General features: G+C 40.2%; 1 long non-coding RNA gene across 1 annotated transcript in view; it reads left to right on the top strand.

The window, feature by feature from the left end:
- Positions 1 to 8,247: 8,247 nt before the first annotated feature.
- LOC310848264 overlaps positions 8,248 to 13,471 on the top strand; it is a 126,791-nt gene continuing 121,567 nt past the window's right edge. Inside the window, exon 1 of the long non-coding RNA XR_014566247.1 lies at positions 8,248 to 8,566. This is a non-coding gene — a long non-coding RNA (uncharacterized lncRNA). The remainder of the gene's footprint in view (positions 8,567 to 13,471) is intronic.

Genomic DNA, 13,471 nt, shown 5'->3' with positions numbered 1-13,471 from the left:
TTATGATTATGTTCTGGCTTAAAAACACACACAAGTTTGGATGTGTTTTTCCTCTTTAGTGCATAATCGTGTTTTTGTTCCAGTATATCATTCATAATAGCTGCTTGTTACATTTGAGTTCAAAATAGAAAGAAGAAGAAATGTTTCTAGATCTTTTTTCCATTTGCAATTCACAATGTTGAACATTTACTTTTAAAAAAAGGTTCCACAATGCGTATTTTGTTATGATAAACTTTACAAGAACTGGGCAGGCCATATACAGCTTATGGGAACAGAAAGCTGGGGTTTCCTTTCCTATTCCTTTAACCAATATTCTTATCTTGTATTTCAAAGGGCAATTTTTTGAGACAACTATTGTTGAAACAAAATAAAACAAATTTACAAAATGAGTCTTTCCCTTGTCTCTGCTTGCATACATCACAGTATCAGTGAGACCTTGTTCACCACATCACCATCCTTCTCTGATATCAAACTACATATTCAAAGTATTTGTTCCTAGATAAGCAATAGAGAAAATAATCTGCTATCAATGAGTTTTCCTTTCTGCTTTTACATCTCTCCAAACCAGCCTTTCCCAACCTTGTGTCCCCATATGTTACTGAACTACAACTCCCATCATCCCTCATGCCTGGTCATGCCGGCCAGGAATGATGTAGAGTTGTAGTCCAACATCTAGGGACCAAAGGTTGAGAAAGGCCATCCCCAGGCTGATCATGGCTTATCTACAGGGACAACAGAAATAAGAGCTGCATTGGGTCAATATAGAGTTGTATTAGGATGTATGAAGAGCAATTCCATGTTTATCATAGCTCAAGTACCTTCAAATGCCTTTAAACTAGCGTACGTCGTAACTGAGTTCATGACATATTCTGAGCCTGGAACCTGTGGGATATCATACAAGGACTAAGTCTGTATGCCACCACTAAGTTGAGAGCTACAGGGAAACTAGCCAAGACGCTTCTTATAATAATCAATTGGCCATGATCAATACAAACATTTCCACTTGACACTTGGTCACCAGTCTAAGCAACAAGAGGACTCTGCTACTATCTTTTCTTGTGATAAACCTTTGACAAGAGCTAGGTCTGTAATATTGTTTCTTGTTTTGTAAAGGGACGCTTCCACTAAATCAACCTAAAACTGGTATTGTTGAGAGCTACTATTTCTAAACATAACAAACAGCAGTATAGCTCCAGGGAAAAATAATTGCATGAGTACCAGGGTCTCTCTCCACATGGAACAGCTTGCAGGATCAGGGCTGATGCTGTAACCAGCCTTCAAAGGGAAAACTGCACACATGGCTTTGCAAGCATTATTACCATAAGCAGATGACCCAGTATTTTTGCTTTTAGGTTTGCCAACTGTCACAATTTTTATTCAAAGTCTCATAAGTGCAAGAATATTTTTTTTATATAAAAAAATATTGAGATCATGAGGCATGTGTTAAAATAATAAACTCAACTTTTATTTGAAGAAAAAAGAACTTTGACCCTCTTTGTTCCAAGAAGCTTCACAAGATAAATGCATAAACCAGACAATTACAAAAACTTTATTTTTTAAAAATCTCTTAAGGCTTGCAAATCACTTTCAGGCCCATAGATATTTTGTATGTGTGAGGCTAAAGGTAATTTATGAGGAAGGAATATCATAAGTCAATGCTAAACCGTTGGGGGGGGGGGAGAGAATATATTAACTATAAAGCTATAAGTTAATTTATTATATAATTGCAATTCTATTAAATTCAAGAACATTTTAAAAGTGAGTGCCATTTTTTAAAAAGCTTCAGCTAAAATGTTTCAGAATTTTCTGATTCTAAATGTTTTGGATAACACTCATTAGGCCAATCTGTGTTGCTGAGATTAAAAACCTTTTGAGTTGCTCATAACTCTTCTGGCAGAGATTGTCATCAAGACCCTGTTAATATGATTCTCAGTGGAGAGGCGCAGATGGAAAACATGACTTGCAAGCCTTCAGATATCTCTAACTTAACAATATACTCAGGCCAGAAAGGGGTAACATATTCAAGAAATTTGAAGGCAGTATACACTGACTTATTTTGTCCTTATGTCATTTTTGATCAGACAGGTTTTACAGGGTTTTGGAACACTACAAATACCTGAAACACCTGTGACTGGAGATAATAGCTGGATGCACACACTATAGGCAAGAATACTTAAGTGTATCGCATTCAGCTGTTGGTGTCAAGAGACAATCACATGCCTCCAGCTGCCCTGCCTAAATTATGTATACCAATAGCAATACCTTGAATGTAGCCCAGTAGCAGAAATGCAACCAGTGCAGATCTCTGAGCACACGTGTTATACATTAACAAGGTCTCACTCCTGTCAGCAATCATGCTTCTGCACTAACTGCAGGCTCCAGATCAAGCTCAAGGGAAGCCCCACATAAAGCACATTGCAGTAATCCAGTCTTGGTTATGGATAGAGCCAATGATCTCCTTGCAGTTGCCAGAGTATGGTGAGGCTTGCAGGTGCAAGACCAGTGTCTGCAATGAAGAATGGGCTGGATGAATGCCAAACTACTGAAATCAAATCCCAACATGATGGGAGTCCCTGTGGCTGGATGGTTCTTGCCCCTGGAAAGTGGGTAAACTGCCTGTTCTAGATGAGGTTGCATTCTCCCTCAACCAACAATTGTGTAGTTTGATTACCTGAGGTCCAGGTGATATGGAGTACTTCATCAATCACAGCTGTTCCTGAACAGAGATAGTCTGACTACTTCCTAGCAGTATGGTAACTTCCTGTTTGGATTATTGTAAAGTTCTTTACATCAGGCTGCATTGGAAGATGGTCTGGAAGCTACAGCCAGTGCAGAATACAGTGGCCAGAAGGTTAACTGGTGTTGCCGGCTGGAATCATGTAACACTGATTGTAAAAGATCTACTTGTACTTCAGGGCTGAATTGAAAGTCATTCATGCTGACCTATAAAGTCCCAAATGACTTGGGACCCAAATATGTGAAGAAATGTCTCTCCCTGTATCAGCCTCCTGCTCATGTTGTTAGATCTCAGGAGGGAAGGTGTCTTCTGCTTCCCACCACCAGGAGAAATGCATTATGTGGTGACACAGGATAGTCCCTTCTCCATGGTCATCCTTCCTTATGGAATGCCCTCCCTCTAGAAGCATAAACGTCATCTTGGCACGAGGTAAAGACTGACTTGTTTGCCTGGCTTTTGTAGTATTAGTGTTACTAGTATGGTAGTATTAATGTGAGTATTACTTTTACTACTGCATTAAAATGAGGAGCCTGTTCTGTAGGTCTATGGGTCTTTATGGATTGTAATTTTAAGGATGTACTGCATTGTATGTGAATTGTTTTAAATGTTTTAATTGTGTTGCACCCCACCCTGAATCCTGGGATGAAGGGGAGGCTATAAAGACAGAGCAAATGACTTACACAATCAAATTGCTGTTACCATCTTCAGAAAGCCTGATTAATAAAGTGCTGCTCATTCTAACATGGGCAAGCCTGGGTGATTAGCTAAAGTTTATAGCTGTTAGCACTAAGCCGTTGAGCCAAGAGAAAGGATAGCTCCATCTCAGAATTTCACTCTCATATTTGTAACATGTGCTGGCACTCCTGATTAGCAAGGATTTAGATTTCTCTTGGATTACTTCTGCTGCCAATCTGTAATGTGACATGGCGGGGAATTTGGCTCACGCAATGAGATAGCTTTCCTTGGAATGACCAGGAATGAAACAGCAGGACTTTCCTTTAACCCTCTCAGTACATGTAGCCATAGCTAAGGATAACGGGACAACTGACATTATTGCTAAGGATCCCTATACGTGTGTATTTAAAAATATTATTTTAATAACATAAGAACAGTCCTGTTGAATCAGACCATCAGGGCATCAGGGTCAGCATCCTATACTCGCAGACAGATGCCTATGGGAAACCCACAAACAGAACACGAATGTAACAACACTCCTCTCTTGTACTCCCCAGAAACTGGTATTCAAAGGCATGCTGTTTCTGATACAGTACACTGCCATCATGGCTAGTAGCCACAGATAGCCTTATCCTCCATGAGTTTGTCTGAACTACTTTTAAAGCCATCCAGGTTGGTAGCCTGTGTCTTGTGTTAGTGAATTCCAGAGTGTAATAATGCACTGTTTGAAGAAGTACTTCCTTCCGTCTGTTCTGAATTTTCATACATACAGCTTCATTGGATGGCCTTGGGTTCTAGTATTATGAGACCAGACTTTTCCTTGCAGAAACCATACTGGTTCTTCCTCAGCAAGACTTGTCCTTCTATATGTTTTAGTAATGATTTATACCAGTTTTCCTGAAAATACGATTAGCTAACTGACGTGTATTTCCTGAGTTTCCCCCTGGACCGATTCTGTAAGAAATCATGTTACATTTCCAGTTATCAGGTTCTGGGGCTGATTTATCTATGTCTGTCTATCCATAATCCATAAATACATATATAATTTCTTTCATGCTATTGACCATGAGATCCCAGGGCAGGTTACAGCTCTCTCCTGACAAATGTCCTCAACAAGGATGACCAAGATGGTTTCAGTCAGTGCCATGACTGGGCCTGAAGCTGGGCCACTACCACCCTCTCAAGCACTTTGCCCCCAAAGGGGATATTTGCCACTGGGCATAGTTATTTAATGCTTCTGTAGCTGTGTTGGGTTTTCTTCGCAATTGCCCACTTACATAGATGTTGAATTTTATAGCACTGTAGTCACTGTTCCTAGTTGGTTCAACATCTCACACCAGGTATGGTTACCACTGGAGACTAAGTTCAGGGTCATTCCCTTCTGGTCATTTCTGGGACCAACTGTTCTAGGGCACAGTCATTTAGGGGATCTATAAAAGTTGCCTCTTTTCTCGTTAGCATAAAAAGATGCTCCTAAACTGCTTTCCTAAGCTATTGTTAATTGTCATGTTAGGGGGGGAAAACATTTCATTTCAAATATGTGAATGGCAAAGTGACTGCATGGGAGGGGCGTTTGGTCTAGGTGCATACGTCAGGAATCCAACAAATGCTCATAAATTCATACATGATGAGGTATATAACTTTTGTTTTAATGTCTCATTTATCAGTTATGATATGATTAATACTAATAACCAGGGAGATTATGATGTGAGATGTGACCCTGAATGAATATCAAGCCTGTCATCCAAGTTCACTTACATGCCTGCGTATGTGAAGAGCTCTATCTAAAAGCCAATTTGGGGAAGAAGGAAAAGAATGCTTTCCCTGGGAAGGTTTTATTTCTGAGAAAGCCTTGTTTCCTTTCCAATAATCAACAGAATTTAATGAACGGAATGACTGGTATGATGTTATTTACCTAATGCAGAGAGAGGTGTACTTCACAATACAGCTCTTTAAGAACTTTGCCTTGCAGAAATGGATTATGTATATCAATCTGAAGAAGGAAGCGTCACATTTTAGCTCACCAGTGAACATTGGGATTGAATATATGTCAGCAAGGATGACTGCCAATATGAAAAAAGTGTTTTATGCTACTGATTAGGGCCCCAATTTGCTGTAACACAAGACTAGCATGCAGCACCTATTATGTGAAGAGAACTCTTTGGAAACAAATGTAAGATGGGTTGTATCTGACAGGCTGAAGTTCTAATCCCACTTGCCAGAGAGTAGGGATTCCATTCAGTTCTCATTTAAAGCCAAATTTACCATGCGACAACTAAAACACAGCCATTAACTCCAGTTAGCTCAGCTGGTTAGAGCATGGTGCTGATAACACCAAGGTTGCCAGTTCAATCCCCAGCTGGGCCACCTGCATATTCGTGCATTTCAGGGGTTGGAATAGATGACCCTCAGGGTCCCAGCTCTACAATTCTATGATCCTCTAAAATTCACACTCCCATAATTTTGTGGTGCAGATTTCCAGCCAAACAATGTTTACAAAAATGCACACATCAGGCAGAAATATGCATAAAGATGAATATATTAGTGAAAATGACATACCTAAATGCATTATATAAGTCTTTAAGCAAACACTCCCCATGAAAATACTTGGGCTGGACACTTAGCTTTTTAAACAAGTGAATGATTGACTCACAAGAGTTTCCAGAAGTTACAGCAAACAAGTCTCCATCTGATAGCAGTAAAACACAGATGAAAAAAGTTTCCAAATGACTTAAAAAGAAAAGGACTTTGTTTCCTTACAAAAAAAATCAATGCAATCTTTGGGTTAGCAAAGAAGCAGGCTTTAAAATCTCCCTTTTAGTGAGATTCCATTCACTTGCAGCATTTGCTGAGCTAGAAGTCTAAGCCACATGGCTCCTTCTTTACTTGTTCCAGGAAGCAAAACCAAGAAAAAACCAAGAAGTTGGGGAGCAGAGGCTACAGAGAGCCTGTTAAGTCACACTCACTGAAAACCTGAGCTCAGGTTAACCCTTTCATGCACACAAGTGTAAGTTTGTATATTACACCATGGCCCTGCCAGAGAAAGTCAGGATTAGGCAAACATTGTTTACCTTTATTTTACAACCAGCTAAGCTCATTGATTACAGAAGGCTACTCAGAATGATAAGGTTGGGTGGCCTTCAAAAATCTCAGTTTGATTTTGTTTTGATGAATTAAAGTCCCCACCACAGTTTATTTGTGAACAGCAAAGTTTTATTTAAGAATGTTCTAAACAAAAACCCAGTCACAATTACCGTGTATAAGAATATTTTAAAGATCAAACAGAACAACTTTGAGCTGGGGAGGTCTCCCAAAGTTAGGGTTGCCATATTTCAAGAGCTTGAACCCGAGCCCGAGCCACCCACATCAGAGCCAGAGCCCCTGTGCATTCACCATCCGTGTATAAGATGACTCCCAATTTTTTACTTGAATATTTTAGCAAAAACCATCGTCTTATATGCAGAAAAATACAGTAACTATGCTGTGCAGCTAATTATGTATTATAAATATTATATCTGAATACATCTACACCTTTATGACTGCAGTACAAAATGGCAACTTAACTTCATCAACATTTTCCTGTTTAATTGTTAAAAAGTGTCATCTATAAATCCTCCCATCTAATAATCCTTTCAGAAGACTTAACAATATCCCCAGTGATTTAGGGTGTTTTTTATTATTATTAGAAAAAATATTATTGAGGGCTGAGCTCTTGGAGAAGCAATGACACAAATAGCTCAAGTGAACTGCGACACCTCTGTGGACAGTCTTCTCAGAGATGACAGTTCTGAAATACAATTATCAGTGTGATCTGCTTAAGAATTCATCATCAGTTCCTGCCTTCTGAAGACTAAAAAAGAGAGAGAGAGAGAGAGATACAAAGAAAAAGAGGTGATAAGAAGGCATCATTTTCTTCCAGCCTCATAACTGTAAATTGAAGAAAATTATTTTCTTTGCCTGCAGCTCATTGGCATATAGGCAGCATTATATTATAATTTCATAAGCATAAATCCTTTGAATAAATTTCAGAAGAATAACTGAATTAGAAATGCAAGTAAAGTATCTAAAAAACTTAACTGTACCAGGCAGCAAGAACGGGATGCCAATACAACTAGCAGAAGGGAATTTGCTGGTGAGTTCCTCATCTTTTGTCATGGAAAATTACCCACCAATATAGCCTGATTCCACTGAGGTAAAATTTAAAAAGAGGAATGTTAGCTAAAAATGCAGCTGCCAGCTTATCACCTCCTTATTGTTTCCTCATTAAAATTAGAAATGCAACAGGCTTGAGGCTTTTCATTATTATTATTATTATTATTATTATTATTATTAAATTGGTTTATTTTATTGTTGTTGCTGCTGCTGTTACCTTGAGATATGGTCGATAAGAAGGTCTTTCCAACAGTATTCTTGCAAAAATCAGTTATTTATTTGCACATCAGTTTGCCAAGCATTCCTTTAATATGAAGCGTGGATGATTTCTCTACAGTTGGGGTGAGGAACTTTAGGCCCTCCAGATATTAGACTCTCACTCCCATCAGCCCCAGGCAGTCTGACCAATGATCAAGGATAATGGGACTTGGAATCCAGTAATATCTGAGGGAACTCAGACCCCTCTCTACTTTTCAGGCTTAGCTGTAAATTAATGAATCAATCCACATATTAATGCAACCGGCGTTTGACTTAAGCCAGCTATCAGTAGCTGGACAGTTGACGGCTTATGTGTTGGAGACTCAAGTCCATGAAACTTGCAGGGTTACCTTTGCCAAATCAGTATTTCTCACAGCTTTGTTGAAATAATAAATAAAGTAAAGTCGCAGGGTTTGTTTGTTTGTTTGTTTGTTTGTTTTTAAAAAAGAGAGCCATGGGCGGCAACCAGCAAGTAACCTAGACAACCAAGACGGTTGTGTCTGGCAGAGAGAAGGAAGAGTGAATGAATGTTGGCTGAGGTAAAAGCGAAGAGGCCTTAGAATTGCACGCTCACTGAGGAGAATAAGCACATTTAGATGTGAGTGAAACATTGTGTGATATTCTCTTGCATGAGGTGCTGCTGCTGTTGAGGGAGATAAAGTAATCAGTAAGGTGTGATAGAGACACCTGAGGTTTTTGAGAGAGCAGCTGAGACCCAGTGTGTGGTGCCTCAGAAAACCTGACGTAAGTACACACATAGATAGGAGTCCTGTGGGAACTGTCAGGCCTGGTCCATCAAGTCTACTGCAGAAGGGACTTTGCAGTGCATAGTGTACAGCCATGGCTCCTCTTCTTCTTTTAAAGCTTTGTTTGTCATTTTTTGTGTTTTTTAAAAGTGCATTTGAACATCCTAGGACATAAACAGTGGTGATAATGTTGAAGCCTGTGGGACACTGTAGGTCAACTTCCAAGTGGCAGAACAATACTCCCCAATTATTTCAGCTCTGCTGATGCCCCACAGAAAGAACTGTAGATGTTATGAGAGAAGCACAGAATTCCATAATCGATTCTCTTCATAAATGTAGTTTGGGGAGTGGGAAGGCACTTGCAGGTGATAGCGACTGAGAACAGGGCCTATTTAATTCTACTCTATAAATGCCCCTGCAGTTTAAGTCCTCCCACAGGCAGCATCCTAAATTATACGTAAATATGGCCCAGTAGGCATTTTCTGAGGAGAATCAGATGGTCATGGCAGGGATTCAGCATCTGCTGATCCTCCTACACAAGCAACATTTGGTGTATGCTTGCCCACCATCTCTGCAATGCATTGTTGCATTATGTTGTAAAGTGCCCTGTAGGCTCTTGGTGATAAATAATAATGGTTGGGATCACACATTTGCCAACAAAATGTCGAGTTCCACCTCTATCTGGAGCCAATCCAGATAACCCAAGCAAGGTATTGCAAATACTTTGTCACTATTTGGTGATTTACTGTCTCAGATGCCAGAATTGGCATTGATTTTGTCCATTTACAAGTGCTTTCCTGATTTGCACACCAGTTACTGCCTCCTCCAAGGACCTTGGAATCTCTCTTGCAAGGATTCAGGTTATATAAGATGAGTGAATATACAGTGGTACCTCAGGTTAAGAACTTAATTCGTTCTGGAGGTCTGTTCTTAACCTGAAACTGTTCTTAAGCTGAAGTACCACTTTAGCTAATGGGGCCTACTGCTGCTGCCGCACAATTTCTGTTCTCATCTTGAAGCAAAGCTCTTAACCCGAGGTACTATTTCTGGGTTAGTGGAGTCTGTAACCTGAAGCGTCTGTAACCTGAAGCATCTGTAACCCGAGGTACCACTGTATTGAACAGGATAGGCGGATGCACAGCAAGTAGGCATAGAGAAAGGCTGAAGGCTGGGATCCAAAGTCAGATTGGCAGGGTACTAAAATAGATAGATAGATAGATAGATAGATAGATAGATAGATAGATAGATAGATAATTTATTGTCATTGTCCGTATATACACAGTATACACAACAACGAAAATCAAACACCCGAGACCGGATTCACATACACATTCGCACGTATCTCCAACACTCTCATCCTATTCAGACATAATCTATTAGATAAGGGTGAAGACCAGTTTCGTGACATAGTTTCGTGACATGGAGAAGAGTTTGGATTTGATATCCCACTTTATCACTACCCTAAGAAGTCTCAAGGTGGCTAACATTCTCCTTTCCCTTCCTCCCCCACAACAAACACTCTGTGAGGTGAGTGGGGCTGAGAGACTTCAAATAAGTGTGACTAGCCCAAGGTCACCCAGCAGCTGCAAGTGGAGGAGCGGAGACGCGAACCCGGTTCACCAGATTATGAGACTACTGCTCTTAACCACTACACTACACTGGCTGGTAGGAGGAGAAACTTGATGGCCTTCTTCAGGGACAAGTTCACCAGGCAGCAGCTCTGGAAACTTTATGACAGCCATTGCTACCAGGTAGCAGCACATGACTTCCTAAACTAAAGAATTATCAGCAATGTCTAGATGGAACCGCTTGTAACTCCCTTCTCTGACTAGTGGCGGAAGCTGAGCAGAGAGCCAGCATCTGATCGCAAATATCTTTGGCCTGTGAGTTACCAACCCCTCAGTGAATATTTAGAAAACAGGCACCCACAGAGCCACTTTAATTCCCTAGACATGAGTCCATTATTGCTTGCTGTGATTTGATATCTGTTTTCGTGCTCTGATGCTTGCTTTTGTTTTTACCAAACTGCTTTTATTGTATTTAATGGTATGTGATTTATTATATTTCACCTTGAGACATTTTCTGGAAAAGTGGTTGGTAAATAAATAAGTGAGCGAGTTATACGGCTACTGACTAAATCAGCTCAGGGTCTGATTTGGTGCCATGTGCCATGTTCCTGGTGCTGTTGGTCCAGAGAAGACACACAATTATCTTCCTTGAAAAAAGTATCATATCAGCCCTAATCTGGTTGAGTTGAGTCTTCTCCAAATTCAAAATAAACCAGAAAGCTAAATTAATTTTGCATATTTTTTTATTCTTAAAATTTGAAAGCAAATTTAAATGTTCACATTTATTATAGAGCAAGGTGGGCAACTGCAAATGAGAAGGTTTTTTCCGTTGTGTATTGAAAGCTAGCCATTCTGACCTTAGCCCTAATGCTTAAAGCCAATTCAATGGTTCCAAGAAAGATTAAATATGATACACTCATCTGATGTGGACTGTGCATGTTCTTCTGTTGTAGTGGCAAAAGTGCCCATCGCTCTTATTTTGATGAAGTTCAGAAGCAGGTGGAAAGGAAGTACGACACAATTGTGCTTCCTCTTTTGCTGCTTCTTTGGAACAGCTGAAGCATCTGTAAATATATAATGGAGGAAGGAGGTAATTTGCAAGAACAAATGATAAACCTTTTCCTTTTAGCAATGTGGGCGAGTCACCACTATTTTCACTTGCACATATTGTATATGCATGGAGCACACACACAGGAGCTCATATGGCTGAACATAGATGGTAGCCAATCCTTTTTATATGCTATAATTAAGGGATTTCTCGAATGTGTGGGGGAGGGATGGCTCATCAAACTTCCTCTCTCCGGCACCCAGGGCAGAATTGCAGATTTTGATAAGAGGTGTGTGCTTTCACATAAGCATTGTGATTTGCAACTGTGAATGTTGCTTTCTTTGTTGTCATTGTCACTTTTTTTCATCAATTTAATTAGATACAATTTGTCTCAGCTTTTCCCGTGCAGCATTTGTTTACCTACTCATCAAGACCGACACAGGCCAATTAGTGTAGTGTAATTGTTTAACCTAGTCAGTGTGAGCCTGTACTGGATAGTATGTGCTGCTCCTTGAAAAGTGTGGAGAGGGCGGGGTGGGGGGAGAGGGAGAGAGATGCAAGAAGGAAATGAACGAATGTTAATAGGCCTTTCAGTGATATGAGCTTCTTAAAGCATCGCTGACATGATACACTACAAACACAAGTCCCACAGATATGCCACCAGCCCTTTATTTCTTCTTCGCTGTCACCACAATCATGATGTGATCAATTTCCTAAGCACATTCTTCAAGTCCATTATAACCAAAGTGCTCAATGGCATAATATCCTCTTCAGAATGCCCACAAAGAGCAAAAGAAGCCATGGAAAATAAGAGGTGGGGTGGGGTAGGGATGCTATATCCTAGAGGTGTGTAGACCGAATTATGAGATGAATCAAGGTGATTTGGGGAAGGTTCTTACGTTTTGGATTGTCGTGTTAATAAATAAGGCTCTGTGGCATCAGTTGTCCAAAAAATACACTTCCTCCCTCCCCCATCCTACACACCCCATGAGAAAAGGGGGGGGGAGCCCAAGTTGACTGGGGAAATGCCCAGAGCTCAGAAGTGAAGGGGGTGGAGACATGGAGAGAATCTTTTGTTTTGTCAGACAGGCCTAGCTTTTAATCACAGTGAATTATCTCCCCAGGGCAATCCTTTCACAGTCGAGGAATTAAAAACTGAGTTTGTTTTTCAGATGGTACAATGCCATCCTCTATTCAAGTCTATTGACAGATCTCCGTTTTATCACCAAAAATCCATGGGGGTAGGACAGAAGCCCACCCCCGCCAACAATTGTTGGGGTAACAGGTTCCTTGCATGGGTGTTTGTGTGTGTGATATTTCCCCCACCCGTCTTTCCTGAGGAGCCATGCTCTTTTCTTCTTCTTTTTTCATATATTGCCACCTTCACCCACATTGAGTCCTAGGCTGGATTTAGACACATCAAATAAATATTTCAGTTAAATGTGTTGTAAATTTAAACAGGGAAAACAGGTAGAGACGAATAGGACTCCACAACGCCATCTGGTGGTGCAATGTTATATCGCATATGCAAAACTTATAAACCGCTTTTTCTTTACCAGTCTAGCTGAGTTCCTATTGTACCCATCCAAAATGGGAAAGTCTATCCTTGAAGGACCAGCATTGCAGCTATTATTCAAAAATTTAGCAGGCTTCATTCCCTCACAACAGGTGACCATGCCTGCAATTTGGATCCAATTCTGACAGAAAATGAAGACACTTCGTTTTAAAAGTCAAGCTTTAGGGTTTCCTGCATTAAAATTATTGGGTGTATATATGTAATATTTGGTAGGCTTAATCGACTCTGAAGGAGCTGTTATGCCTGAACATTTTACGCACCTTGGTGAAAATGAAACAAGTTACCAGGCATTTTTAGATTCCCATTTCAGAGTAGATGGGCAAGAAATAGCTTTGTTTTAACATACTGTACTTTTGTTCCTATAGAACCAGTCAAACTGAAAAGATGCAGAGCATTGCAGACCAGGCTTGTTCTTACAGCTGTCTCTGAACACCAGTTGTTAAGAGTCACAAGTGGGGAGAGAGCTGTTGTATTCTGTTCTTGCTTGTGGGCTTCCAGTGGGCATCTGGTTGGCCACTGTGAGAACAGGCTGTTGTGTAAGATAGGCCTTTGGCTGGTTCAGCAGGTCTCCTCTTACATTTTTAAGATTTAACTTTATTCATAGTCAAACTGGTAAATGTATGAAGAATACAACCAGAGCACACCTATTCAACACTACTCTGCAGTGGGGTTGTCTCCAAACCCTCTCTTCTTTTCTTTGTCTATTTCCAT

The sequence above is a fragment of the Podarcis gaigeae genome, assembly GCF_964106915.1.
Source record: "Podarcis gaigeae genome assembly, chromosome: 7".
Classification (NCBI taxonomy): Eukaryota; Metazoa; Chordata; class Lepidosauria; order Squamata; family Lacertidae; genus Podarcis; species Podarcis gaigeae.
The sequence above is the reverse complement of the archived record's forward strand: the minus strand, read 5'-3'. Positions and strand labels throughout refer to the sequence as shown.